At 40.5% G+C, this 26,972-nt stretch overlaps 1 protein-coding gene and 1 long non-coding RNA gene across 5 annotated transcripts in view; one reads left to right on the plus strand and one right to left on the minus strand.

Annotated features, from left to right (window-relative positions):
- Positions 1-26,822, plus strand: part of LOC309651814 — a 28,562-nt gene extending 1,740 nt beyond the window's left edge. The window contains exon 2 of the long non-coding RNA XR_014258420.1: positions 20-26,822. This is a non-coding gene — a long non-coding RNA (uncharacterized lncRNA). The remainder of the gene's footprint in view (positions 1-19) is intronic.
- Positions 1-26,972, minus strand: part of STOX2 (storkhead box 2) — a gene marked incomplete at its 3' end in the record, with an annotated part of 209,569 nt that overhangs the window by 171,405 nt on the left and 11,192 nt on the right. The window lies entirely within an intron of this gene.

The following is a 26,972-nucleotide window of genomic DNA, read 5'->3' on the forward strand; positions in this document are numbered from 1 at the left end:
GAGCTACTCTGTCTACAAGCAAGCAGGTCCCATCATCCAACACCGTGAACAATGAGCTGCCCCAAGTGAGGGCAGCACAGAAAGAGACCAAACTCTCTGAAAACCGTAGCACAATTTTAAGTAAGAGTATCCCTGTGCTGGCCTTGAAGAGACAGGGTCTCTTCACACACTGCTGTCGCCATGGAAAACTTCGGACAAAGCAATCTGGCCATTTATGAGAAGCTCCTTGAAGTCTTGGTATCTTTTGATGCAGTCATTTCATGTCTCAGTAAATAACAGAGTTAGTCAAGATTTGTACAGATATGTTCATCTCAATGTAAGTCACATTAAATCTCAAAATGATCTGTAAGAAAAATGAACTATGACACACCCACAAAATTATCTTTCAGTCATTAAAAATATTTTATATAATTCTAATGATCACAAAATTGTGTTCAGAGAAAAAAAGCAGGGTATGAAATTTAATAATTAGTTTTTTAATGTAAAAAATATCACTAAATGTCACTAAATATATTTCTGAGTAGTGGCATTATATGTGATTTTAATTTCCTGTATTTTCTAAATGATCCACAGTGAATGTGTTATCTAATAATTTAAAATAAAATGTTTTTATACAGTGAATGGTGCTTGAACAGATATTTGTACACCCATGCTCATAGCAGCATTATTCACAGTAGCCAAAAGGTGGAAGCAACCCAGGTGTTCATCAACAGATGAATGGATGAACAAACCGTGGTATTTATTCATATAATGGAACACTATTCAGCCTCATAAAGGAATGAAATTCTAATACTTGCTACAACATGGATGAACCTTGACAACAGTATGCTTAGTGAAATCAGACAGACACAGAAGGATAAATACCTATGATTCCACGTATGTGAGGTACCAAGAAGAGGCAAATTAATAGAAAGTAGAATAAGGATTACAGGGGCTGGGCTGGGCTGGGCTGGGAAGTTAGTGTCTAACAGGTACAGTTTTTTGCAGGGAATGGTAACAAGTTTTAGGTAGACATTGTGGTGACGGTTACACGACATTGTGAATGTATTAAACGATGAATATTATATTAGGTATATTTTACCACAATAAACAAAAAGGGAATGCCCTGGGATGCTTTTTCCTGCTCCCTGAGGCAACTCCAGGGATTCCTTCTTCTCTGCTCTCAGAGTCCTTTACTCCTGCTACTGAAGTACATATACCTTCACCCAACGGCGTAATTACTTATCTATATAGTTGTCTCCACTTTTTCACTATGAGTCCTAACAGACAGGGATGGACTCCAGTTAATCCCTGTACCTCCTGCACACAGCAGGGTAACTGGCACGTAGTAGGTGCACGAAGAAACATTTGCCAGAAATGATTATATGAAAGACAGAAAAGACAGCCCATTCAAACGATTTACTGAACCTCCTTACCATTAATCAAATTAGAAGCACACATTCCAGATCAACTGTAATGTCCCCAAGTAAAGCTTCACACTTTCATGGAGCCAACTAGAATAGCTTCAGAAAGCTTTAGAATATAAAATCATTCCCCCTTTTCCAACTTCATGAGGCTGTCACAAGAGGTCACAGACTCCTGCATAGAAAGAGTTAGTGACTGGGATAGACATCACTGGTGCTCACTGATGTCAGGTCTCCCCTCCCCAGGACACGAGGACCACACCTCCAAGGGCCCTCTCCACGGGATGGAGCCGTGTGGGGAGGTCTCGCCAAGGGCTTGTGAACAGAACAGATGTAGATCACTTCCGGGATGAGGGAATGAACAGTCCCTGATCAACTTTCTGGTTGTTCCCAGAGTTGCACCATAAGATTGAAGCAGCCTGGGTCACAGACTTTGTATGAGGATGAAATAATGCTAAAGGTGTTCAGCCACTGAGATGTTGGGATTGCTTGTCACTTCAGCATAAAATAGCCTATTGACCGGCACAGAGACTCTGATTTCTGGTGGTCCTCGGGTATTGCTGCTCCTGGGATGCCCTGTTCAGCTACCAGATCCAACCAACCAGCAGAGCAGGATCTGCTGTGCCTCTTCAGAGGATACAAGCCAATCCCAACAAGCTAAGAGCAGTCCAGACAACAAATATGAAAAGTCACTGACTCTCAAAATGGGCCAAGGATCTGAACAGACATTTCTCCAAGGATGACACACACATGGCCAACAGGCACATGAAAAGATGCTCAGTATCATCAGGTATCAGGGAAACGCAAATCAAAACCACAAAGAGGTAGCACTTCACACCTGCTAAGATGGCTAAAATTAAAAGGACGGACAATAATAAGCGTTGGTGAGTATGTGGAGAGATCAGAACCCTTAAATACTACTGATGAGATTGTAAAATGGGGCAACCACGCTGGCAAACAGTCTGGCAGTTCCTCAAGATGGAACCATAGTAAACATACTTACTATAGGACCCAGCAGTTCCACTCCTAGGGATACAGCCCAGAGACATGAAAACGTATGTCCACACAAGCTCACGTAAATGTTCATAACGGCGTTACTCATTATAGTGAAAAAGAGGAAACAAAGCAGCTCCTTTCCCTCACAGGAACCACAGAGGTCTGCAGACCAGCTCTATACCCCTCGGGTCACACAGTAGTTTGGTAGCAGAGCCAGGACTACCAAATCTACCAATGCCAGTGCTGTTTTTACTACAGTAATTTTCCTCCAGTAACGAATGACACAAAGGGCAGTAAGAGGAAAGGAGTGAGAGCAAATAGATGCTGATTAATAATTTTTAATATATTAAAACCTATTGGTCGCCAACCCTGCGTTAAGGTCTTTGGACATTATTACCTTCTTTGCCCATTTCCAGATGAAAAGGCTAAGGTTCAAAACAAACTAACTTGCCTGAATGTCACACAGTTAAGAGGAGAAACTGGAATTCAAGCTCCGAGATTCTCTACTTCAAGATGCACGTTTCCCTCCACGCCACCGTGGGCACCAGACTCTAAAGGTCGCTTGCTCTGTGTGTGCTGCCTGCCCACCCCAGGCCCAGCACCGGTTCATCCCTGGGCTCTCCACCGCCCCTGGAGCCCTGGATCGTAAAGACCGCTTGTCTCTTCCACCACATACCCAAAGCTCCTTGAGGCAGGGCCCTCACCCCTAGAGCGAACTATGGTTTGTTGAATGAATGTCTCAAACTGAAATTCAAAGCAAGCAGGGACTTCCCTGGTGGTCCAGCGGATAAGACTCCACGCTCCCAATGCAGGGGGCCGGAGTTCCATCCTTGGTCGGGGAACTAGATCCCTCATGCTGCAACTAAAGATCCCACGTACCTCAACTAAGACCCACGCAGCCAAAAATTAAAATAATAATAATAATAATAATAATAATAATGAAGAGAAATTCAAAGCAAGCAGCTAATGCTCAAGGAGAGACTTTGTATCTCCTTGCCTTATACGAATATCATCGGAAGATGAAAAGAACGTGGGATACAGGCAGGATCTTCACTATGATTTGAGAGACGATGGGGAATGTAAGGAATTCTACAGCCGCTGGCTTCGTTCACTTGTGTGAGTGCACAGGACCTGGACGTCCCATGCAGCTAATTCACACGGGCCGAGACAGCAGCCCAGCCATGCTCCCGGCTCCACCCTGCAGACTGTAGGAAGCCAACCTCTCACCCCAGAGATCACCAGTACACCCAGCCTGCTCCCAGCTCAGAGGGAATAAACCACAGACAAGGTAGTCACAAGCTGATCAGCCACCCAACAGCTTTCCCTGTATTAAACTTCGGAGCTCAAAACGGTTCACGGGAAACATGCAAAGTATTCAGAAACGCATTGGTTCCATACCCATTGAGGACGACAATATTTTGGTATCATACTAGGCTGTGACAGGGAAATAAAACACAGGCTAGTGAATGCTTTACTGCTTACGAAATGCTACTCTCCTATGAAATAAATAACGCTATTGAAGCCATTCTACAGATGGGAACACTGAGACCTGAAGCCATCACATGGTTTGCCCCAGGAGGCTCAGCTGGTTATAAGCAGAGGAAGTACATTCATGCCTGGACCTTGTGACAACAACACACTCTCACGTTCTTTCTATCTGCTTCGGCCAAACTGCTGTCAGCCTGGAATGAAAAAAATACTGTAGAAATTCCAAGGTTCTCCCTGCTGTATAGCACAGGGAGCTCTACTTCACTTTGCTGTACAGCAGAAACTAACACAACATTGTAAAACAACCATACCCCAATTTAAAAAAAAAGAAAGAAAGAAAGAAAGACATTCCAAGGTTCTCTTCTGCCTACAATGTTTTCATTGGTTCTTTGTCCACTGGCTACTTCTCTGCTGTGGCAACCTGTAACAATTGTTTCTCATGTACCATGGCCTCAAGTTAGATTTCTTCAGGATATTCCCTACGTAACCTGAAGGTCTTGCAGGGTGGATTACAGAGCTAAAGGAACATTTGACGAATAGTCTTATTCTGTGGAAGAAATACCCATGCTGTGAACTTAGCTGCGGAAACAACTTTTTAAGGAGCATCTCAACTAACCCCAGCAGCTTCATCACCGAAACTGATGAGTTTGACAATTTTTGATGATTCCAGTCCTGAGTCCTCTGACGAGGAACCACGAAGAGAGTTCTGCTACGTCACATTATAAACACGGATCCGTTGCAAAACACCAAAAGCTCCCATAAAAGCAGAAGGAGATTTTGGCCCTTTAGTCTGGACCTGACTTTTTGCAGGCAGTTATTAGATGCACCAAAAATAAGTTAAATTAGAAATATTATTAAGAATTAAACTTATCCATGTTAAAACTTACTGAACCATATCTATCTCAGGGAAGGAAGTTTAGGTACACCATCACCCTGGATCATCTAAATCTGGTAACAAAGCAGCAAAATATTCTTTTTTTTTTGCAAAATATTCTTAATAATGGACTAGTCTTCCAAAGTCATGTAAGATTGGAAGAAGGCAGCATGGCGTAGCAGGGAGTTTTAAAGTAACTGAAACTGCAGTGTTTGGTCTGCAGAGGTGAAGTTAAAAAGACACTCAGTATTACCCCTTAAATATATATAAGGGTACTATGTCTGAAGTTTACCTCCTCTTCATTTTAATCAAGGAAAGATTCAGACAAAAACTATAATGACGGTAAGGTAAGAAACTAGTAATAGGCTCTAGAATTGCTAGAGTTGACCTCAGGGAGGTAATGAGAAGGTGGTTAAACTTGGGGAATCGGGAGGATTGGGGGAGAGTAGTGAAAAAAAATCAGGCAAAGACTCAGAAGTGGGAACAGTGTGCTTGGGGCCACAGAGAGAGAAAGCGACAAAAACTGGATTAACAAAATTGATTAAAAGTTTTGTTTTTTTACAGCACAGTAGAGTTTTTATGTGACGGTCAATCAACGCTTCACCACAAAATTCCAACATCTAACAAAATATTTCTAGACCATCCTTTCCCCCATAATTGAGGTCTGATAGTCACCAAACATTTACACATTTCTCAGTTTTCCATCAGGGTCATCCAAAACTAATTTTCACTATGACATAATTATTGGCGCTTTCAGGGACGCTCTAACCCTGTTTCCTGACAGGAGCTGCAGCGTGGCAGCACCAGTAAAAAGAGAGTCCAAGTTCAAGGCAGAGCCGGGGGCAGAACCGAGGACAGGCCAAAGAGCCGAGCTTCCTTCCCGCCCAGCTTTTCCCTACATGTGTCCAGTTTTCTGTGCGTGTGTTTTCACGGGCAACCTTCTTACTGTGTGTACCCTGCCTCTCGTAGCTCCTCCTCTCCTGTAGGCCTCTAGCAACTTCCACTGAAATCTGCCACCCCTCAGCCCCACCAGGAGAAAGAACCCCATGCCCTCCAGCAACCTCAGGCTACTCAGGCCTGAAGATCAGCCTAGTTTCGGGGGCCTCTCCACTGAGAGGGGCTGACCCAGAATCCCATACCTCCTAAGGCCCGTCCAGGAATGATCTAAACCTGAGAGGGTACGTTTGAACTGAGAACAACTTTACTTCATTAATGATTTAATTACAGGCAGCTAACAAAAAAATATTTATTTTCTAAGAATGCAGACCTGCCTGTTACAAGGACCTTTTAAACATCGCACATAGCACTCTCATTCAACAGTCCTCTATTACCGTGACTTTCCCAAATGTGTTGATGGTGGAAGGTGACACTGAAGCCATAACGAATTTCCTATTCTTGGAAGAGGGTCCTTAACTATTGCCCTTCAGTTGTGAGCGAAGCACATGACTCATTTCTTGTCAATGAGCCACTGGCCTATGATGAAAAGATAACGTTTTCCCACCGCGGCTAATTTCAACCAACAGATATGCCCCCTATCACCCTCAAATACTTCATCTAACCTCCACATGAGCCACGACAAGCAGCCAGGCCAGAGCAGCCCGGCGCACACTGAGACGGCAGGGTCAAAGGTGAAGCCCGTTCCCAGGTCAGGGTACAAAGACGGTCACAACCACCTCTCCCGACCCAGCACTTAGGCCTTCATTCGACATCTTCTTTTCTCCCAGAGGAAGATGTATTCAACCGCAGCTTCATTTCATTGCTCTGCGGAATTTAGAAAACAATATCATGACCCATAATGTCATCTCTCAGTGCATCTGGAACGTCCTCCAGCCAGTTGAGAATTTAATAAACCACTTCTGCTTGCATTTGGCCACTGGGAGGGAAATCTTTTAATTATAGTCAGAACATTAAGTTACACGTGGCCCAATTTTCTACCACGTGCAAAGACAACAAGTTAGCATAAAGCAAATGAGAGGGCACCGGGTGATCTGACACGGCTTTATTAGGGGCAGAAGTGAGATCAGTTCTTGTCAAACAGACACTGGAAACAGCACCGCCCCCTGAGGCACTGTGCCCAGAGCCGGGTAAAAACCCAGGGACAGCCTGGAAACAGGCCAATCAGCCTAACTCCAGCAGCCGCGGAGAAGTGGTCCACAGGGCTCACTAATAGCACCCACATGCCTCATCACTGCATGAACAGCTACAGAGGCACAATAATGCCCATCTTCAGGACGAACTTAGAAAATATCTGTGAAGACACCTCACATTTGGGCCTGACACATAGCAGGTGTTCAATAATTGTTCCCTTTTCTTCATGTCTCTTTGGGAGCATAAATTCATTGACCCAGAGAAGAGAATTACTCGGTTTCACTTCCGACAGGAAACAGATCTGTTTATAAAGTGCATGAAATTAGGGTTAGTTAGGTGCTTTGGGCTGTAAGTAACAGAAACCCCAAGTCAAGCTGGCTAAAAATTGCAGAGGATATATATTGGCTCACATGACTGCAAACTCCAGAGAAAGGGCTGGAATCAGGAAGGGCATGGCCCAGGGGCTCAGACAAGGACCAGAGACCGATTTCCATACGAAATTTAGAAGGTGTTGTGTTACTACTTATCCTAGTGACTTGCAGTTTTTAAAAAAACACAAGAAAATAAGGAACAATAAATAGTCTTCCTGATTACAGAAATTTTCTAATTATGTATAATTTTCTAGTTGTATAAGTACTGGTGGGTTCTTGAGGTTGGAAAGAGCTACAACAAAGAGAAAGATAGGCAACAAAATGACAACAGACTAAGAGTTTTAATAGAAAGGGTACAGAAACAGGCTTTTTCCATGTTTTCTCTTTTTCCTCTCTGATACTTCTATAACTCAATCCCACAGCAGTCTTAGAGAATACTGAATATAGACATTAATATTTTTAATATTTCAAAAATAAGAACTTGTGGACCTGAAGTTAAGTTCAACTCACAGCAGATTAGGAGAGGGTGTGGAGAAAGGGAACCCTCCTACAGTATTGGTGGGAAGGTAAATTGGCGCAGTCACTATGGAAAACAGTATGGAGGGTCCTTAAAAGACTAAAAACAGAACTACCATATGATCCAGCAATTCCATTCCTGGGCATATATCCAGAAAAGACCAAAATTCTAACTTAAAAAGATGCATGTACCCCAATGTTCACAGCAGCACTATTTACAATAGCCAAGACATGGAAACAACCCAAGTGTCCATCAACAGGCGATTGGTTTAAGAAGACGTGGTGTGGGAATGTGGAATATTGCTCAGCCATAAAAAAGAATGAAATATTACCATTTGCTGCAACATGGGTGGACCTAGAGAATATCATACTAGGTAAGTCAGGCAAAGAAAGACAAATATTATATGATATCTCTTACATGTGGAATCTAAATAATAATACAAATGAATCTATGTACAAAACAGAAACAGACTCACAGACATAGAAAACAAACTTATGGTTACCAAAGGAGAAGCAGGGGGTGCATAAATTGGGAGTATCAGATACAAACTACCATACATAAAATTGATAATCAATAACGACTTACTGTATAACACAGGGAACTATATTCAATATCTTGTAATAACCTATAATGGAAAATAATCTGAAATATATATATATATATAAACATATATGTAACTGAATCATTTTGCTGTACACCTGAAACTAATGCAAACTGCAAATCAGCTATACTTATATTCAAAAAAAACCACAGCAGATTAAATGTCTCACCAAAAATCCAGTAGTTTCATGATTCAGTTTTAAGAATAACTTTTAATGAGTATGAAAAATGATTGGGACATAAAACAAATACAATTTCTCTAACCAAAGAAAAAAATGATAGATTCTTAAAAACACTGAAAACCACCTCTTTGGATAGGAAAAGAGTAAAAGTTTATTCCTAAAATCTCTTGTTTCTTAATGCTAGTTGGCAAAATATCTGTGGAGGAAATTAGTCAACTTTATAAATGCTACTGAATAAAACAGCTGAAATAAGCAAATTGCTGTTCTAATCTCCCGGTTGGCACCCAAACCAAATTGTTTTCTTTCTTATGCCTGTTCCAACTTAAACCTACTTGATGAAACTCATATGTCTGCAGCAGCAAGTTTCAGCAGTAGATTTTATAGCATACACATGATTCTCAGTCTAGTTTTAAAGTCCAATTCCATCAAACTCAAGGTAAATCACAATACTTTACTTTGAAGTTAGGAAGGCCCTCAAAACAAAGGGATGAGTAATTTCAAAGCAAACAGAAATATTTCACAGAATTTCATTTTTCCCATTCTTTGAATGCTTTCTCGTTAGATGAAGACATTTTCCAGTCCATTAGAGCCAGACTGAACAATAAAAGCATATACCTAAAAACTTAAATCTGTCACCACTGGCATTATGCCACGGATTTACCCTCCTCCCCCCAAACACATTTATTTCCTTTACTCAAAGACAGGATCATCATTAAGCTTACTCCCAAATTTCTATCAAGATTTTTTCAAGGAAAAAAAAGCCAACATCATGACTTCCCAGTTGCCACTGAAAGAAGAATCAAGTGGAAAGGCAGAGATGAAGAATGGAATGCAGAAAATATACATGTAGGACAGAATATGATTCCAGATTCTAAATACAAACCACAAGCCACACCCATCACACTTTCCAGGGGCTGTTTCTTCCTTCCACCTTCCCTTTCTCCATCAAGTCCTCTACTCCTGCATCATTCACCCCAAGCTTGTAACCTTGGAGGCAAAACAAGCCAATGCCCTCTGCCATTTTCTGAATCCAGTCAGTCACCACAGCCAGTTGACAGCTCCTGGGACATACCTTTCATCATCCTCACACTGTGCCTTGCAAAATGCAGACACGTGATAAATATTTGCTGAATTAAGTTCAATAAGTAGATATTTTCAGGTATTCTGCTTTAAAAACCATTATGAAAAATAGGCTATCTTTTGTTTGGGTCCTGATTTGAACCAATGAACTGTAAAAAAAAATGTTAATGCAACCATCAAAGAAATTTAAAGACAAACTGGATAGTTGAGATTACGAAAAACCGGTAGCATTTTTAAGTGTGATAATGGCATTGTGATTATACTGAAAATCCATCATTCAGAGATATATACATAAGTATTTACATGGAGGTTATATGTCTGGGATTTTCTTCAAAATAATCCAAAGTGGAGATGGAGGAGGAGGTGGGGATACAGATGAGACAGGACAAGAAATGTACTGATAATCATTGAAGATGCCTAAATAGGAATTCATTATATGGTTCCCTCTATTTCTGCATATGATCAACATTTTTCACATTAATAAAATGGGCTTTTTTCTTATTCAAGTGCTATAAGAGTACAGAGGCTGTAGCCAGACTTTCCGAGTTCAAATTCTGGCTCTGCTACATAGCATCTGGGTGACCTTTGGCAAGTCACTTAATCACTCTGTGCTTCAGTTTCCTCATCTTGTGTCAACAACAGCACCTACCTCAAAGCTTTGTTGAGAAGATGAAATGAGTAATGCTATATGTAATGTCTGGCATATTACAAATACTTTATATATTTGCTATTACTGTTACCATCACTATCACTGCTACTATGACGACTTTTTGTATTATTATTACCTATCGAGCCAACTAAGCTCGATGCTGAGAATAGAGGGGAACGTAAAGCACATTCTTTATCTCTTGAGGGTTTTTCGGTCCAGCTGGGGATTCGTGACTCATAAGAAAAAGAAGGAGAGAGAACTTTGGAATAAACACGTTCTATGTACTAAGCACTAAGCTAAGTCCCTTCCTGTGAATTATCTCACCAAACCCTGCAGGACCCATTCCATCTCCTCCATGAAAAATTAGCTCAAGATCTTCAAAGCATCAGCAGGTGGCAAAGAGTGTCTCAGCTACATCAGACAGATATCCACCACTGACCTCCCGACACAGGGGAGTGAGCCCGGACTCTCAGTTCTAAGTTGGCCCCTTTTTAGCAAGTGTCTTAGATGGGCAGCCTGCTTGGTCTCTAAGAGCCAAGGATTATCCACCATGTTTCTCCCCCGTCCCCAGGCTCAAGGCCATGTGGGAGGGAGGGGAGATGGAGGGCACTCCGCTCGCGCAGGCCAGGAAGAAAGCCAACTCGGGGCTCCACACTTGGTCCAGGGTAGGAACACAGACTGGCTGCACGGACCTATCCCTGTCGAGGAACCCAGGGAGCTTGCATAAGCTTTAACCCTTCACCACCCGGCAGTCTACTCTTCCACATGTTCCCAGTGAAGCCAGAAACCCCAGGGGAGCTGGGGTCAAACGCATGATGTCTTTGTTTCTCCTACGGTGCCTGGTATCCATGCATCACATAATAAGCACGAAATGCTCCATCAGTTAACATACTGTTATTTTCATGAAATGTACATTTTTCTCTTTGCTTCCCTCTGGAGTTTATCCCACAAGTCAAATAAATAGAGCTTTTCTTAACCAGTTTGTCAAGAAGTAAGTTTTTTTTTGTTTTTTGGGTTGTCTTTTTTTTTTTTAAACGATCGCACAATAATATTTTTGTGGTTGTTTATTTGAGAGCTGTGCAAGTTTACTGAGATGGCTGGCTGCTCTGTTTAACTCTCTCTAGTACGCTTTTTCATATCAGAGGTAATGACATTTATCTAAGGAAATTACCCAAGGCCCGTGGCCTAGGAAAATAAAATTGGCTTAAAGGAAAGTAGAATGTAGGTGAGAAATAATTTATATTAAAACGTGGGGAACATCGGGAGGTGGTGAGAATATTTTATTAGCTTTATGACCCAGAAAAAAAAAGTAAAGCTTAATAGGGGGGTATCCCTGCTTAAATTCTCCCATTCTGGCCAGTCTGAATTTATTATAGGATTATTTTAACCCCAAATAATTTTCAAGTAGGTGACAGTTTATGGGATGAAGCTCAATGAAACTGTAACTTAAAACCGTCAAATTACTTGAACGCTTTATGTCTCCTCACAGCTAAAACCCACTTCTCCTGGAAAGCGTGGCAGCCGGGTTTACAAAATACAGGGCTATACACGTCTGCAGATCTGGGGAAAAGATGGAGGCCCGAGGCTGCATGTGAAGGACAAAGTTGTATTGTTGTTATACCTTTTTTAATGTACGGTGTACACCACCCTTTACAATATTTCAAATGTGCCAAAGAACAAAACCGTCGCCTGGGGGTCATTTACAGTCTAGGGGCACAGATGGAAAGAGCCCAGTAAAACTGTAGGAAAGCCCTAGTAATCACAGGCATTGAAGTCCTGCTCATCAGGCAAGTTTTCAGACCTGCTGAAACCATCCACCAGATGGACTCGGGAGCATAAGATACCTGTGGGCATTGGGTTGAGAACTATGACCATATGCTTTGCTGTAAGCTCTTGTGGGCCAAACATGTGACAACATGATTGGGCAGGAAAGAGGAATAGCAGAGGCTGGTGGGAAGGAAAGCCTTTCATTGCACAGTCTGCCTTTGACAGTCTCCTTCTGGACAGCCGTGGCTTCCTGACGATCATTTTAACAAGAAAGGGGACCCCTATTGGATTATCGTAATTAAATTTCCAGGGGAACCACAGTGGGCTGGGCAGAGGCAGGGGAGTGTGTGGGAAGCAGGAGGCCCCGGGGAGGCCCTGTGGAGGCTGGCACGTCTGGGCAGAAGCCTCAGCACTGCCCCCTCTACCTATCTGACATCAGGTGAGACATGTACCCTCTCTGAACTTCAGCCTCTTGTAAAATGGAGATAAGAAGAAACTCACTGAGTTTCTGTGAAGATTAAATGTGTTAATGGATACACATGGGCCACCTCAGAATCTACCATATAGCTAGGGTCCAGTAAATAATAGCTTTTTTCAAGGTCACGCCTAAACAGCAAAGGGGCCTGCCACCTCTGGAAGGGCACAGGAGTCCCGTCCAGGCTCACAGTGATGCGTTGACCCTGCCGGGCCATTTCACTACCAGCACGCAGGTGTGTGGGGTGCAGGTGACAGACACTCCAGGCCAGAGCCTGAAAGGCTGACAGGACTCGGAAGGCAGGGGGTGTGAGGAGAGCAAAGCAGAAGCCGGGGTGGCCCTGGGCACTGGCCTTGGTTCTGGGACGCCCTGGTTGTGAGACTTGACACAAATCCCATCACCTCTCTCCGCTTCAGTTCCCGCTGAGTGAAGGGCCACTGCAGGACGCACACGGAGTCCTAGGGTCCAATTTCCTAACCTCCAACTCTGAGACCCAGGCCCCCCCGCTACTCACTAACAGACCCCTGAGGCTAGAGTTGGGGTCCAACTTGACAGGGACAGGACGGGGGTGCTGGGGGCAGGCTGCCTGAGAGAGCTGGGCCCTCCCTTCCCGCCAGGCAGGGCCTGAGAGGAGCCCAGGGCCTGGCAGCTCCGACGGGGCGGCACTGCCAGCCTCACCCTGGTGACCCGCCTGCCTACCAGCCTCCCCGAGAGGCCCCTGGCCGACACCTGTGACATCAAAGCAGAGAACACAGAAACGCGTGAAGCTTTAAAGCCAGGGTCTGGATCACCCTCAATTCTCTTCAGAGTCACAGCTGAAAACACCCAGAAAGTAGCGGGGAGAGAATTACAGTCCTCTAAACAGATGAACAGTCCTCGATGCTCTGGCATGAGTAACCCCGGTGTCATGCTTTCACTTGTGCTTTACATAAATGCTCTCCTACCTGCTAGCACAGGTTCCCACCTATTCAGAGGAAAATGAGGCCATTATCTGCATTCCGTGAAGCACCATATGGCTACACGACGGCACCCGGCCAAGGCAGGGCTCTATCCAAGACTCTGTGTACAGTTCAAAAGCAAAATAATGTCGTTACGCTACATTGGATTAGCGTATTGGATTAGCATCAGGGAAGGAGGGCCGGGGCAACAGAGCTGTGAGCAGGAAAAACTCTTCGGCTTGTTTTCACGTCTCGTTTCAAGGTTACTCTGAACATCTCAAAAACCACAACTGGAATCAGCCAAATTTCACTCGCGCAACAGCTTGGTATTCAATCAGCCTACTTGGAGACCAAGTATGAAAAATTCAGTCCTTTGCAAGATACAAGATACAATATAAACTAATAATATATTGTTATGTATAAGTAAGCAGACAGACCAAAAAAAAAAAAAATACATAAAACAGGCTAAGTGGCTATATTTGTATTTTTTTTTTTTTACTTCATGTATTTTTTTGGTCCAATAGAACAGGGACTGGTCTGAGTCCCGCAGCTGTTAAATTCAGAGCAGAAATGAGAACGCTAATCCATCCAGAGCTCCTGACACCACAACCCGGCTAATCGTCTGACAAAGGCTTATGTCCACCAGCCCAGCGAGCTACCGCTCAGGTATCCCGAAGCCTTCCACAGAGGGCAGAAAGGGTGCTAAGTAATGGACCTCCTTATGGGTAAGACCCTCATGATGAGGACAAACAGTGGGAAAAAAAAAAGAGAGAAACAGAAAGTGAGAGGCATAAACACAAGCAGGTTATCATGGACACAGAACATTTTATTATGGAAATGAAAATAATCTGGAGTTTTCAGATTTTCCTCACTGTGCAACTAGAACACACCTCAAGAACAGAATAATGAGGGAACTATGCAAAATCATTTTATAACCACTAATATCCATTAGGGTTTTACTTTAATTCTGATACCGATCATGCCGTAAGTCGTATTCCCTAAGCCCTCCCAAACTCAACCGTGTTATAAAAGTATTTTCTAGAACATTCGTTCATCCTTTTTAAGAGCATCACCCTGGCTTCTCTTCCAGGAGCCGTTCGCAGGGGAAAATCTGCAGTCCTAAAGCTAGCAAGTCAAATGGAGGAAGAAATGTATCTTCCCACTCGTGATTTACTGTGGCAGTATTTTTCAGGCTTCCTCAACCATGCCTCGTTTTGGTAAACATAAAAATTACTTGCTTTCCTTTAGTTTTACTTTAAGTTTCAAAATTAAATATATCAATGAAATATATCCATGAAAAATATCAGAGGGATGATATTTTCAAAGAAAAATATTTACAGTAACCTTGAAATATAAATCTTTTTCCTTCATCACATACTATTTTTAAAGAATACTGAGGCTGTGTGCTCGCCAAAAGGATGAGTCATTTCTTCATCAAGTGTACTGCTGCTTCTTTTCATTGTCAGAGGCAAAGGGAAAAAAACAGGCTAGCTGATGCATGTGAATGAAAGAAATAAGGTGATACCAGGAAAAGCATGTTTGCTTGTTTTTAAAATGCAAATAAGAAGATCACCACAGTCATCTGAAAAGTATGTCTGACTCCTGAATCAAATCCCTTCTCCAAATCTCCTCTTGGAGTTCTCTTTTCAGGAACATCAGGGAGAAAAAAATCTCTCCCCAGTAAGCTCACAAATGCAACTTTCCACCAGTGTCAAGAGTAGATTGCCTGAATGTTGGAGAGGGGATGGAGAAAAGAGAACCCTCCTACACTGTTGGTGGGAATGTAAATTGATACAGCCACTGTGGAGAACAGTTTGGAGGTTCCTTAAAAAACTAAAAATAGAGCTACCATATGATCCAGCAATCTCACTCCTGGGCATATATCCGGAAAAGACAAAAACTTTAATTCAAAAAGATACATGTACCCCAACGTTCATAGTAGCACTGTTTACAATAGCCAAGACATGAAACAACCCAAGTGTCCATCAGTGGACAATTGGTTTAAGAAGATGTGGTATATACATATATATATATACATATATATATATGTATGTATATATATGTGTATATATATATATATATATATATATAATGGAATATTACTCAGCCATAAAAAAAGAATGAAATATTGCCATTTGCAGCAACATGGATGGACCTAGAGAATATCATACTAAGTGAAGTAAGCCAGACAGAGAAAGACAAATTATTATATGATATCACTTATATGTGGAATCTAAAAAATAATACAAATGAATTCATCTACAAAACAGAAACAGACTCACAGACAGAAAGCAAACATATGGTTACCAAAGGGGAAAGGGGGCGGGAGAGATAAATTAGGAGTATGGGATTAACATATACACACTACTATATATAAAATAGATAAGCAACAATGATTTACTGTATAGCACAGGGAACTATATGCAATATCTTATAATAACTTATAATGGAAAATAATCTGAAAAAATACATATGTGTGTGTGTATGTGTATAAGATGTAACTTCCTAAAAATTACTTACAGGAAGCCTTCAGAGTGTTACCAAATTTAAAAAATAAAGAGGTGGTTTTAATTTTTTAAATTAGCTATAAATCTGTGAAGTATAATGTTGGTCTTTACCCCTTGAAGCATCAGTTTCTGTGTGTTCAGAGTTTCAATTTTTTTCTACAAAATACACAATGCTCCAGATGAAAACTGTTCATAGGCGCAAAGAAGTTGGTCTTTTCCCTGGAGTTCCCAAAATAGAGGTATTGTGTCTTTTTACTCACGAACCTGGCAAGTATATTTCCCTGTGACAACCCATCAAAGGATGGACCCTATAATCAGCATTCAAAGGTTTACCAAGCCAGGTACATCACTGGTGTTTAGCACACTCTTCTGGACACGATTAACGACCAAGTTAGTAAGGACTGAGGTCTTCTCTTAGATTACTGAGCAGTTTTGGAAGCCAGTGTTTTCTAAGTCGGACCCAAAATAGCCAGAGGGTTTTCTTTGTTTTGACTCAGCTCACAGGCTTCCAAGGATGTTGACACCATTTCGAAGCTGTAGTGGTCGGTGGTCTCCTCCCTTAAGAAGATAGCAGTCCTTTTTTCCTTCTGTCATGACTTCAGGTATATATGGCACCCAGACCAGGAACCCAATTTCAATGATCACAGCAGACAGCAAAAGTGATCTAGGGCTACACTGGAAATTCAGTAGCTTCAACTGCAAGTCAGACTTGTCTTAGAGTTGGACAAAGACACCATCTGGAATTCTTCTCCACTTCCTCTCCAAAGAAATCTTGACGGCTGTAAAAACCCAGTTTTCAAGAGAATATCTTTCATGAAAACTTTTTTCTTTTCAACTAAGAGATTACCTAATTTAAACCTTTCACAGCTTTATTGGATTCCTGATAACATGTTCCAGTTTCATCCGACTCGTGTGTTGGAGAAAAGTGAGTTTTCTGGAGGGAAAAAAAAACTTCACCATTTTCTAAATAAGGTTTTCATAACTAAGGCTAAATGACATCATTACTCAGCTTTTAAAAGCTATACAATACGTGTTCTATTCTTTAAAACATACACTCGTGAATCCATACGTGACTAACGCCTCATGAAATTATTTATTATCTTCCGAATTCACCCAGGAATTGGGAAGATTGTTCGGTCAGGCCTACAAAGTGAAAAAGATGTTGAAGTTGAACACTGGAGGCTAAGGCTGCCCAGGCATCCGATCATGGAAGCAAACTTTTTGATAATTTCGTGCAGCCTATTATGTACAAAAATATAAATACAACTTTTTCAACATTTTTATGCACATACAACTGGTTTAAATTGGACAATTTCCTCTGTCCTCCTAAAAAACAGGAACTTCGCAACACTCTTTCTTTTTTTAACATCCTTATTGGAGTATAATTGCTTTACAATGGTGTGTTAGTTTCTGCTGTATAACAAAGTGAATCAGCTATACATATACTTATATCCCCATATCCCCTCCCTCTTGCTTCTCCCTCCCACCCTCCCTATCCCACCCCTCTAGGTGGTCACAAAGCACCGAGCTGATCTCCCTGTGCTACGCGGCTGCTTCCCACTAGCTATCTATTTTACATTTGGTAGTGTATATATGTCCATGCCACTCTCTCACTTCGTCCCAGCTTACCCTTCCCCCTCCCTGTGTCCTCAAGTCCATTCCCTACACCTGCATCTTTATTCCTGTCCTGCCCCTAGGTTCTTCAGAACCATTTTTGTTTTTAGATTCCATATATATGTGTTAGCATATGGTATTTGTTTTTCTCTTTCCGACTTACTTCACTCTGTATGACAGTCTCTAGGTCCATCCACCTCACTGCAAATAACTCAATTTCGTTTCTTTTTATGGCTGAGTAATATTCCATTGTATATATATGCCACATCTTCTTTATCCATTCATCTGTCGATGGACACTTAGGTTGCTTCCATGTCCTGGCTATTGTAAATAGAGCTGCAATGAACATTTTGGTACATGACTCTTTTTGAATTATGGTTTTCTCAGGGTATATGCCCAGTAGTGGAGTTGCTGGGTCATATGGTAGTTCTATTTTTAGCTTTTTAAGGAACCTCCGTACTGTTCTCCATAGTGGCTGTATCAATTTACATTCCCACCAACAGTGCAAGAGGGTTCCCGTTTCTCCACACCCTCTCCAGCATTTATTGTTTGTAGATTTTTTGGATGATGGCCATTCTGACTGGTGTGAGGTGATACCTCATTGTAGTTTTGATTTGCATTTCTCTAATGATTAGTGATGTTGAGCATCCTTTCATGTGCCTCTTGGCCATCTGTATGTCTTCTTTGGAGAAATGTCTATTTAGGTCTTCTGCCCATTTTTGGATTGGGTTTTTGTTTTTTTGATATTGAGCTGCTTGTATATTTTGGAGATTAATCCTTTTTCAGTTGCTTCGTTTGCAAATATTTTCTCCCATTCTGAGGGTTGTCTTTTCACCTTGTTTATGGTTTCCTTTGCTGTGCAAAAGCTTTTAATTTATTTCAGGTTCTGAACTGTTGCTCCTGCTGGGTGACCCAACATGGTAACTTGCAGTGACCTGATTTGAAAGTTCCTGTGTTTACCTCCCCACACGGGGGTCACATGGCTGCACATTAACAATAAAGTCCATTATTTCCAATTATGATCTCATTTCACACCCTTTCCTCTCAAACTATGAGAAAAAGAACTCTTTTCCCCTTCCTTGAAAACAAAAATATTCGGTGATTGTGGTTTCCCCTCTTGCTTTTCAAAGAGCTGAAGAGACCAGTTTCTCTGTGGTTTTTCTCAATTATCCAATTTATTTATTTTCTTTTTAACTGAAATATAATTAACATGCCATCTAACCTATTTTGTAAAATCTATATCCCAAGTCTTATTTCCTAAAGCAGTGTTGTAACTCAAACAAATTTAATATAGGCTGTTAACTGTAATCACCATTAGACTGACATATTTTGTGAATTTTGCTAAAATTATGCCTCTTTTGGATATAATTACATCTCTCCCACTTATGCCCTTCAGAATGGACTTTTTAAAAGAAGTAGCACATAATAACTCCCTCCCCAAAAGGGAGACTCTTTAAATAGAATATTTTATTCAACTTTTCTCTTCATTAAATTTTTACACTCAAAGTAACATCACTTCTCACTGAAGAAAATCTGAAACATTTTTGGAAGGAAAAAAATAAAATCACCCATAATCTTATTACCCAAATACAACCACTATTAATATTCACAATATTAATATTTAGTGTTTTTTTAATACAACAAATGGAATTTGCAGAGGGTCCTAAATACTAGTCACAGACTCACCACAGAACCTGCCTTATGTGTTAAAAACCCAGGCTCCTGACTGTCTCACTAGCGATTCTGACTCAGGAGATCTGGGGTAAGCCATATAGTATTTATTCACTTATTAATTAATTAATTTATTGAAAGTTCCACAGGTTATTCTGATGCACAGTCAACTTTGTGAATCACCAGTTTCAAGCACAGATTTTGAATCCCACAGACCTGGGTCCAGACCTGGTCCTATCACTTAATATGGTTGAACAAGGTTATCCAACCTCTATGAGCTCAGTTTCTTCATCCACAAAATGGGCACACCGAGAGCCATTTATAAAAATTAAGCGAGAGGGGCTTCCCTGGCGGTCCAGTGGGGTGCAGGTTCGATCCATGGTCAGGGAGCTAAGATCCCACATGCCTCATGGCCAAAAAGCCAAAATGTAAAACAGAAGCAATACTGTAACAAATTCAACAAAGACTTTAAAAATGGTATAAAAAAAAAAAATTAACTGAAAAAATGTACTTGGCACAGTGCCCAAAATATAGTAGTTATTCAGTACATTGTAATTATTTTACATAAAATTATTTTACATAAAATAATTACCATGTACCAAGAATAATGATAAGTTATTCTTTCCCATTTTTCTCTATGCACCTGGTGTGAGATTTTCTTCTGATTTGGATTGCTGTGAAATACTACATATGCTTTCAAGTAACATTATATATCATAAGCATTTTTCCATGTTGCTTCCTACCCTTTATAGACATCTTAATGGCTGTATAGCATTCCATCTAGTATATAAAACCATATTTACCTAATTATTTTCTACTCATGCTTTTTAGGTTACTTGCAGTCTTTCTTAACAACTGTGTAATGAGTAGCTTCCTATATATAGTGCTCTGTAATTGTGGATTACTATCCTAGCTATAGTCCTAAAGCTAGAATTACTACATGAAACTACGTGAGTATTTAGATGGCTTTTTGATAAATATTGCCAAGATGCTTTCCAAAAAAATTTTTTTTCAATTTACAATACCACTGGCAATGTATGAAGATATCAGATTTGGGACTTCCCTGGTGGTGCAGTGGTTAAGACTCCACGCTCCCAATGCAGGGGGCCAGGGTTCGATCCCTGGTCAGGGAACTAGATCCCACATGCATGCCACAACTAAGAGTTCGCATGCCACAACTAAAGAGCTGGCAAGCCGCAACGAAGGAGCACGCCTGCTGCAACTAAGACTCAGCAAAACCAAATAAATAAGTAAATCACCAGATTTACCACAACACCACCAGCACTGAGTAGTTTTCCTGCCCCCATGTTAAAATGTGTAAAATGGTAAACTGTGGCACGTTAATTGTTTATTTGAGCAAACAACGATTCCAACCAGGCACTGCCAAAACCAAAAGGTGTTTAGGAGGCTCCCTGGTGGGGGGCTAGGGCAGAGGTGTTTAAGGAGAAGAGAGGGAAGCAAAGCAATTATTTATTTGGCTATAACCTAATGTTTGCCTTATGTGAGAAACTTTGGTCATTCAGCTGTTATGAGTAGTTGTTCTTGAGTTTCATTTTCTCAGCTTCAAGAAAATCTAGACAACTATAATATTTATGAATAGCTGTGCTTCAGTTTCATATTCTCAGATTCGAGAAAAATCTAGTTGACTCTGGATTCAATTTGCTTACATAAGCTACCAAAGACGCTAGGGCTACCCTAGTCTAATGGCCTCCTTGTCTAACTACTTTAACAAAAGGTAGTTTAGAAATTACCACCAGCAGCCAGTTAGCATTAACTATACTTGCAAGTATACTTATGCTATACTTATAAATCCACACCACATAGAGAATTGGACTAGGACATATAAACTGGAGTTTACAGTCTCCATCCTCAAAAAACTTACAGTCTAATGGGAAAGACACATTCAATGTGAACTGCTAATATAAGCAAGTAGAATATAAATGCCAGTTATTTTAAAATAGGTGAGCATATAACTGGTAATCGTTTTCAACTTCTGTGACTTGAGAAGGCAATAGCTTAACTGAAATGCCTGGATAATCGCTTTGGCATGAGGACAAAGTCGACACAATGACCTACCTACTTGGAAAATTAAACATGTTGGCAATATTACAAAGGACTACATTCACTCATTCAAGTCCACATGCTTAAGTCCTCGGAAGTTCTGAGTACACAGGGTCAGGGCTCAGAGAAAATTACCCACATTCCCTCTCTTTGCACAGTTGTGCATACTCGAAATCCCTCTCCTTGAAAGTAAAAGCATTTGTTGAATAGATTACACTCTTGACCCTCAGATTGGCCAGTCCAGATTTACATTCTTACAGCCGATCTTACAAACGGTCACTGAAATGATGTGAACTCACCAATTCACATGCCCTTCAGAAATAACTTACATTCTGTTAGGATTTAACCGATCCTTCCCTCTCCTACTAATAAAGTTCCAGAATTTTTAATAGGAGAGGAGGAGAGAAAAAAAAATTTTTTTAAGTAATACTTATTTCAGCACAGCACTTTATTTTTTTTTAAACAAATCTAAGGTCACTTAAATAGTTTAGGCACATTAAAAGGTATTATGCACAATAAGACTTTACCAACTAATCAACAGTTTGAGTACATATAAATTCAAAATCCCATTTAGTTACATGTAAATTACATGTAAAATTTGCTGACTAAATTTGCTTTTACATTTTCACTACAAATATACCTACATACTGCTGGATTTTATGGAATCCAGGCTTCTTACTTTTGGTCATGTTATAAGGAGTAGTCACATACTTGAGAACAAAAGAAACTGATACTATTTTAAGAAAACACACTACATTGTAAATCAGCTATACTTCAATTAAAAACAATGAAAAGAAAAGAAAACAAAGAAACTTCGGAGTTTTCTGAGCCTTGTTTCTTCCATAGTGCCAAAGAGACATATAAAGTGTTTTTTTGTTGCTGTTTTTTATTTGTTCATTTTTTGGTCTTTTTTTTTTTTTGGCTGCACCACATGGCTTGCAGGATCCTAGTTCTCCGACCAGGGATTGAACCCGGGCCCTGGCAGTGAAAGTGCCAAGTCCTAACCACTGGACTGCCAGGGAATTCCCATAAAGTGTTCATTTTTAAAACAAGAAAGAGGAGGGGAAAAAATTCATCAAATTAAACCTTTTTCCTACAGTAATTAGTCACATGTTGCTGAGTTATTGCCATCAGCAATTTCCATCTGATTCTGTCTTCACGGACTTCCTCAAACTGAAGACGTGCCCCTGTTACAAGAAGCTTCTATTCTCTTTCTTGTCTTTATTTATTCCTTGATTTGGTATAAGTAGTTTCCAACATAAATGAATCTCCTCCACATGGAAGAGATGGAAGATTTAACACAAGGGGAGAGTGACAATTTCCAAAACTGTCACCCAAAGGGACAGTCTGGTGCTTGTACTATCTGAAAACTTCTTTCTAGAACTGCCTGAGAATGCTGCTTGCTTTGTGAGCCAGCTTAACTCAGCAGCAATGCCAACATCCCTCACCTTTCTGCTTTTGATCCTGGATCTAAGACTCTTGCACAGTATACACTGACAGGCAAAAATAAAACAAAACAAAAAATCCAGTTTCCAAATGACATTGATGTAGCCTCCTTAGAATAAATCCAGTTTCCAAATGACATTGATGTAGCCTCCACCCTTGCAGGACATTTGGTCCTGTCCAAAACTTTCATGAGCATATTTGGTCCATGACAAATGGTTTTGGACAGGACCAAATATCAAGGACCTTTGGGCATGGACCAAATGTCTTATGGACGTTTTGGACAGGACCAAGTGCTAACTGGGTGCCATGCCCATGCACCCTCCCTGTCCTTGGAGGCCTGGTCAAGCAGAAGCACCCTCCAAGCCTCTAGCCCAACACTGTCCAAAGGGGGTTTCTAGGCCAGGAAGTGGATGTTTTACTAACTTAGGTCTACGCTGGCTCCTTCCTGGAACTGCAAGTTAGCAGCTGTGGTTGTCTCTCTCTCTGCTTCACTTCCTTAGGATCGGTGGTAGACAATTTGGGGTTCACTTATCTATAGAATAACCAGGTTGCAAACTATTGCTCTAGTTACAAGGTCAAAAGCAAAGCACCAAAGAAGGTACTTAACTCCTTTGTAAAAATAGTACGCTACTTCAGTTCAACGTAAATTATTTGTAAAAAGCTGATATTGTAGGGCCTTCCATGTGAAATATAAACGTTTCAAACAAGAGCAAACATATCAGTTATTATAATACACTTAGTGGTTCAACAGTCCTAAAAAGACAAATACTCTTCATATTGGGTTAAAATGCAAACTCTATATCCTGCTTATAAAACACATACTGAAACAAAAAGATACAAAAGATTAAAAAGAAAAAGGTGGCAGTGATATACCAAGCAAAGAGCAGAGATGGCAATATTAATTTTGGAAGAAGATTTCAAGGTAAAAGGGATGAGAGAGGATTGTGTTTAGTGTGTACTTATATGTTATATAAATGTACATACATTTATATGAATATGTATAATTTACACAGATATACAACTATGTATATTTATATGTATATAAAAGACAAAAATCAATAGTAAAGATAAGTGTTGGATATCAAAATATCAAAATACATAAAGTTAAAGCTATTGTAATACAGTGAAAGAAATCACATAATTTTGGAAAGATGACATTAGCACACTTATCACAGTCTTTGACAAATAAAGCATACCAAAAAATGAGAACATAGAAGAGTTAAACAATATAATATAAATTTAATAACAGAAGTTATTTTTTAAAATTCCTTGTTTCAAATTTCTATGAAAAATAGATCTTGTTCTATATTAGGTAAAAAAATATCAGTAAATTTGAAAAAAATACGTATTACAGAGTTGACACTCTGACAGTTGCAAAATAGCTTAAGAAATCAATGACAACTTTTTTTTAAAAATTCACAATTTCTATGGGGAAAACGAGAGAAAGAAACTTCTCGAAAATAGTTACTAGGCCAAAGAGAAATCAAAATACTAATTATAGACTGTTGAAATGATCACAGCAATGAGAATATTATATATTAAACTTATGGGATATAGCCAAAGCTGTATTCAAAAGCAATTTTATAGCCTTCATGACTTTATATTTTAACAATCACACGGGGACTCTGTAAATCATATTACCCAATACTTCATCCCCCAAATCTACATCTTTGTTAATTTTTAAAAAAAAGAAAAACTTCTTCTAGCATCATAACCAAAAGTAATTGAAATACACTTAATCACACCAAATTAATTTTTTTTAAGTGAGGACAATTCAAGAGTTACATTAACATTCTTAATGTAACTTTTAATGCAGAAAATAAAAATACCTGGCTAGGAAAATAGGAACACCTTACTAAGAGCAGCAAAGACTTTAAATTAGATTCAGTAAAATAGAGCTGATCATTTGCTTACTCATAGAATGTAAAAACATAAATGACATTTAATCCTGAAACCTCAAAAAAGAAAAATTAAACAGTGAAGCACAATGTGATGAATTTGCCTTATAGCACCATATCCCATTTTCTCATTAAAACAATTTTCTCAGTATACTTTACACTGCCCCTTTATTTATATAAAAAGGAATACTTCAGTTGGTAGCAAAAATTGTATCATTAATTACTTTCTAAGGCTCCTGTTTGGCAACATTTGAATAAACATCCGGCACAGCCACTATCCTGCAACCACCTGCTGATTCTGCATTTTAAATATCAAGACCACAGTACTGTCTTTAAAACTCTGCTTCATTTATTTGGTGACATAAAGCTGTGTGTTTTAAGCAAGTTTCATAAATCATAATATAAATCAGTCTACTGTGTTTAACATTCAGAAGAAATTACAGTACAAGAAGAAAAAATTATCAGTGATCGTGATCAAAGCCAAAATCTTCGTCCAGCGGAAATGACAAGCAGTTTTAAAAGGGCTAACAGCTCCGACTCTGGAGTCAGATTGCTGGACTGAAATATGAGATCTCTTACTCGTGTAAGGTTACTCTCTGAACCTCAGTTTCCTCTTCTATAGAATGTTAGCATGACCTCTGTAAGGATTAACTGAGACAATATATGAAAGTGCTTAGAACAATTCCTGACCCACAGTGAACATTAATAAAAGTTCATTCTTCTTCTTCCTCCTCTCCCTACCCCACTCACCCCTTCCCCCAAATCTGAAATAGAGTCAGTAAACATTTAATAAAATGAAGGAGCAAATGGCATAAAGATTGCCCTCTAGAATGTTCCTTCTTTACTATAAGGGGAAATGTTAAAAATACAGGGAAGAGTAGAAGAAAGATGCTAGAGTAACCACCATCATCTGGCGCATTCAGAGATGTGGGTTCTAAAGTACTGCTTTCATTTTTCTACGTTAGGGCTTCAGTCTACTAACTTAAAGCCTTTTTTTTTTTTTTTTTTTTACAAATTAATAACCAGACTCTGATGAAAGGAAAGCGATCAACCTAGACAAATTATGCTGGTTAGAAAGTCCCCCATAACAACAACAACAAAAAGAAGCATTCATGGCTCCTGCGATTCTGTATTAACTGCAAAGTCAGCAGGCTTTCCAAGTCTTCCCAAGCTGATATTATCAAGACCCAAACAGAATGAACCAAGGGGGGAAGGCCTAGCCATAAGAACCTAGAGGGCAAGAGGTGGTCTTGGAAGAAGATGGTTTGAGGATCTGGGTAAACGGTGACAACAGAATGAGATTATGGCATTAACATGACTATAATCAATGAGAAAAAGAGTTGGAATTTCTTTCCAGAAGGATGGCAGTGTTCACTGAACTGTGTCATCCTTTCCTCTCCTCTGGAGGAGTCCAGAAGTGTCTGGTTTTTGGCCAGAAGCAGAGATAAAGAAGCTAACGTGAACTGTCCAGACTGGACAGATCTTTCCACACAGCAGGGAGAAACCCCTCTCCTGCAGGACCACAGATCAGAGCCTGTAACGCTCCTCCTAGCCTTGGCAGGACGGGCAGAAAAAATGCAGAGCGCTCAGCCCCGACCCCCAGCCCTGACAGGTACATCAAACTGCCGAGAAGAGGACCTGATTCCTGGCAAGACTCTTTCCAACTTGAAATCGTCCTGCACCTCACATAAAGCAGGCGGTTTCCATGTGGTCCCTGCACCCTTTATTTCTCTTCTTCTGTATCCAGTTGCCATTTGTCACGTGCAGTCATGGACTTGTATCCTGCCCACCCTCCTGTCGTTTCCCCTTCCGTTTCCCACAGGGTCCATCCCAACTCGCCCAGGCATAGCCTCCCGGCTCAACCCACCCACAGGGGCCCCGGCCAGACAAGCAGAAGTATTAAGAAATTGAGCTGGAGGGTTGGTGGGTCTGTGACCGTGTGGATAAAGCACAACTGCCGCCTTGAGAAGGTGTCATTTTAAGTCATTATAAGAATTCAAAGAGGGAATTCAAAGAGACCACCTCCCTGGTGGTCCAGTAGGTAAGACTGCGCTCCCAATGCAGGGGGCCCAGGTTCGATCCGTGGTCAGGGAACTAGATCCCATATGCATGGTACAACTAAGAGTCCACATGCCACAATTAAGAAGCCCGCATGCCGCAAGTAAGACCTGGTGCAGCCTAAAAATAAAAATAAATACTAAAAATAATAATAATAATAAAGATATGGGCACTTGCCCAGCTATTCTATTAAAATAAAGAGAGAAAGAGAGAATTCAAAGAGGGGAGGAAATGGGACTCACGCAGGAGAGGCTGCAAACACTTCCAGCTTCAGGCCAGGCTGCGGGCA

Source organism: Balaenoptera physalus (genome assembly GCF_965194825.1).
Source record: "Balaenoptera physalus genome assembly, chromosome: 21".
NCBI classification, from domain to species: domain Eukaryota; kingdom Metazoa; phylum Chordata; class Mammalia; order Artiodactyla; family Balaenopteridae; genus Balaenoptera; species Balaenoptera physalus.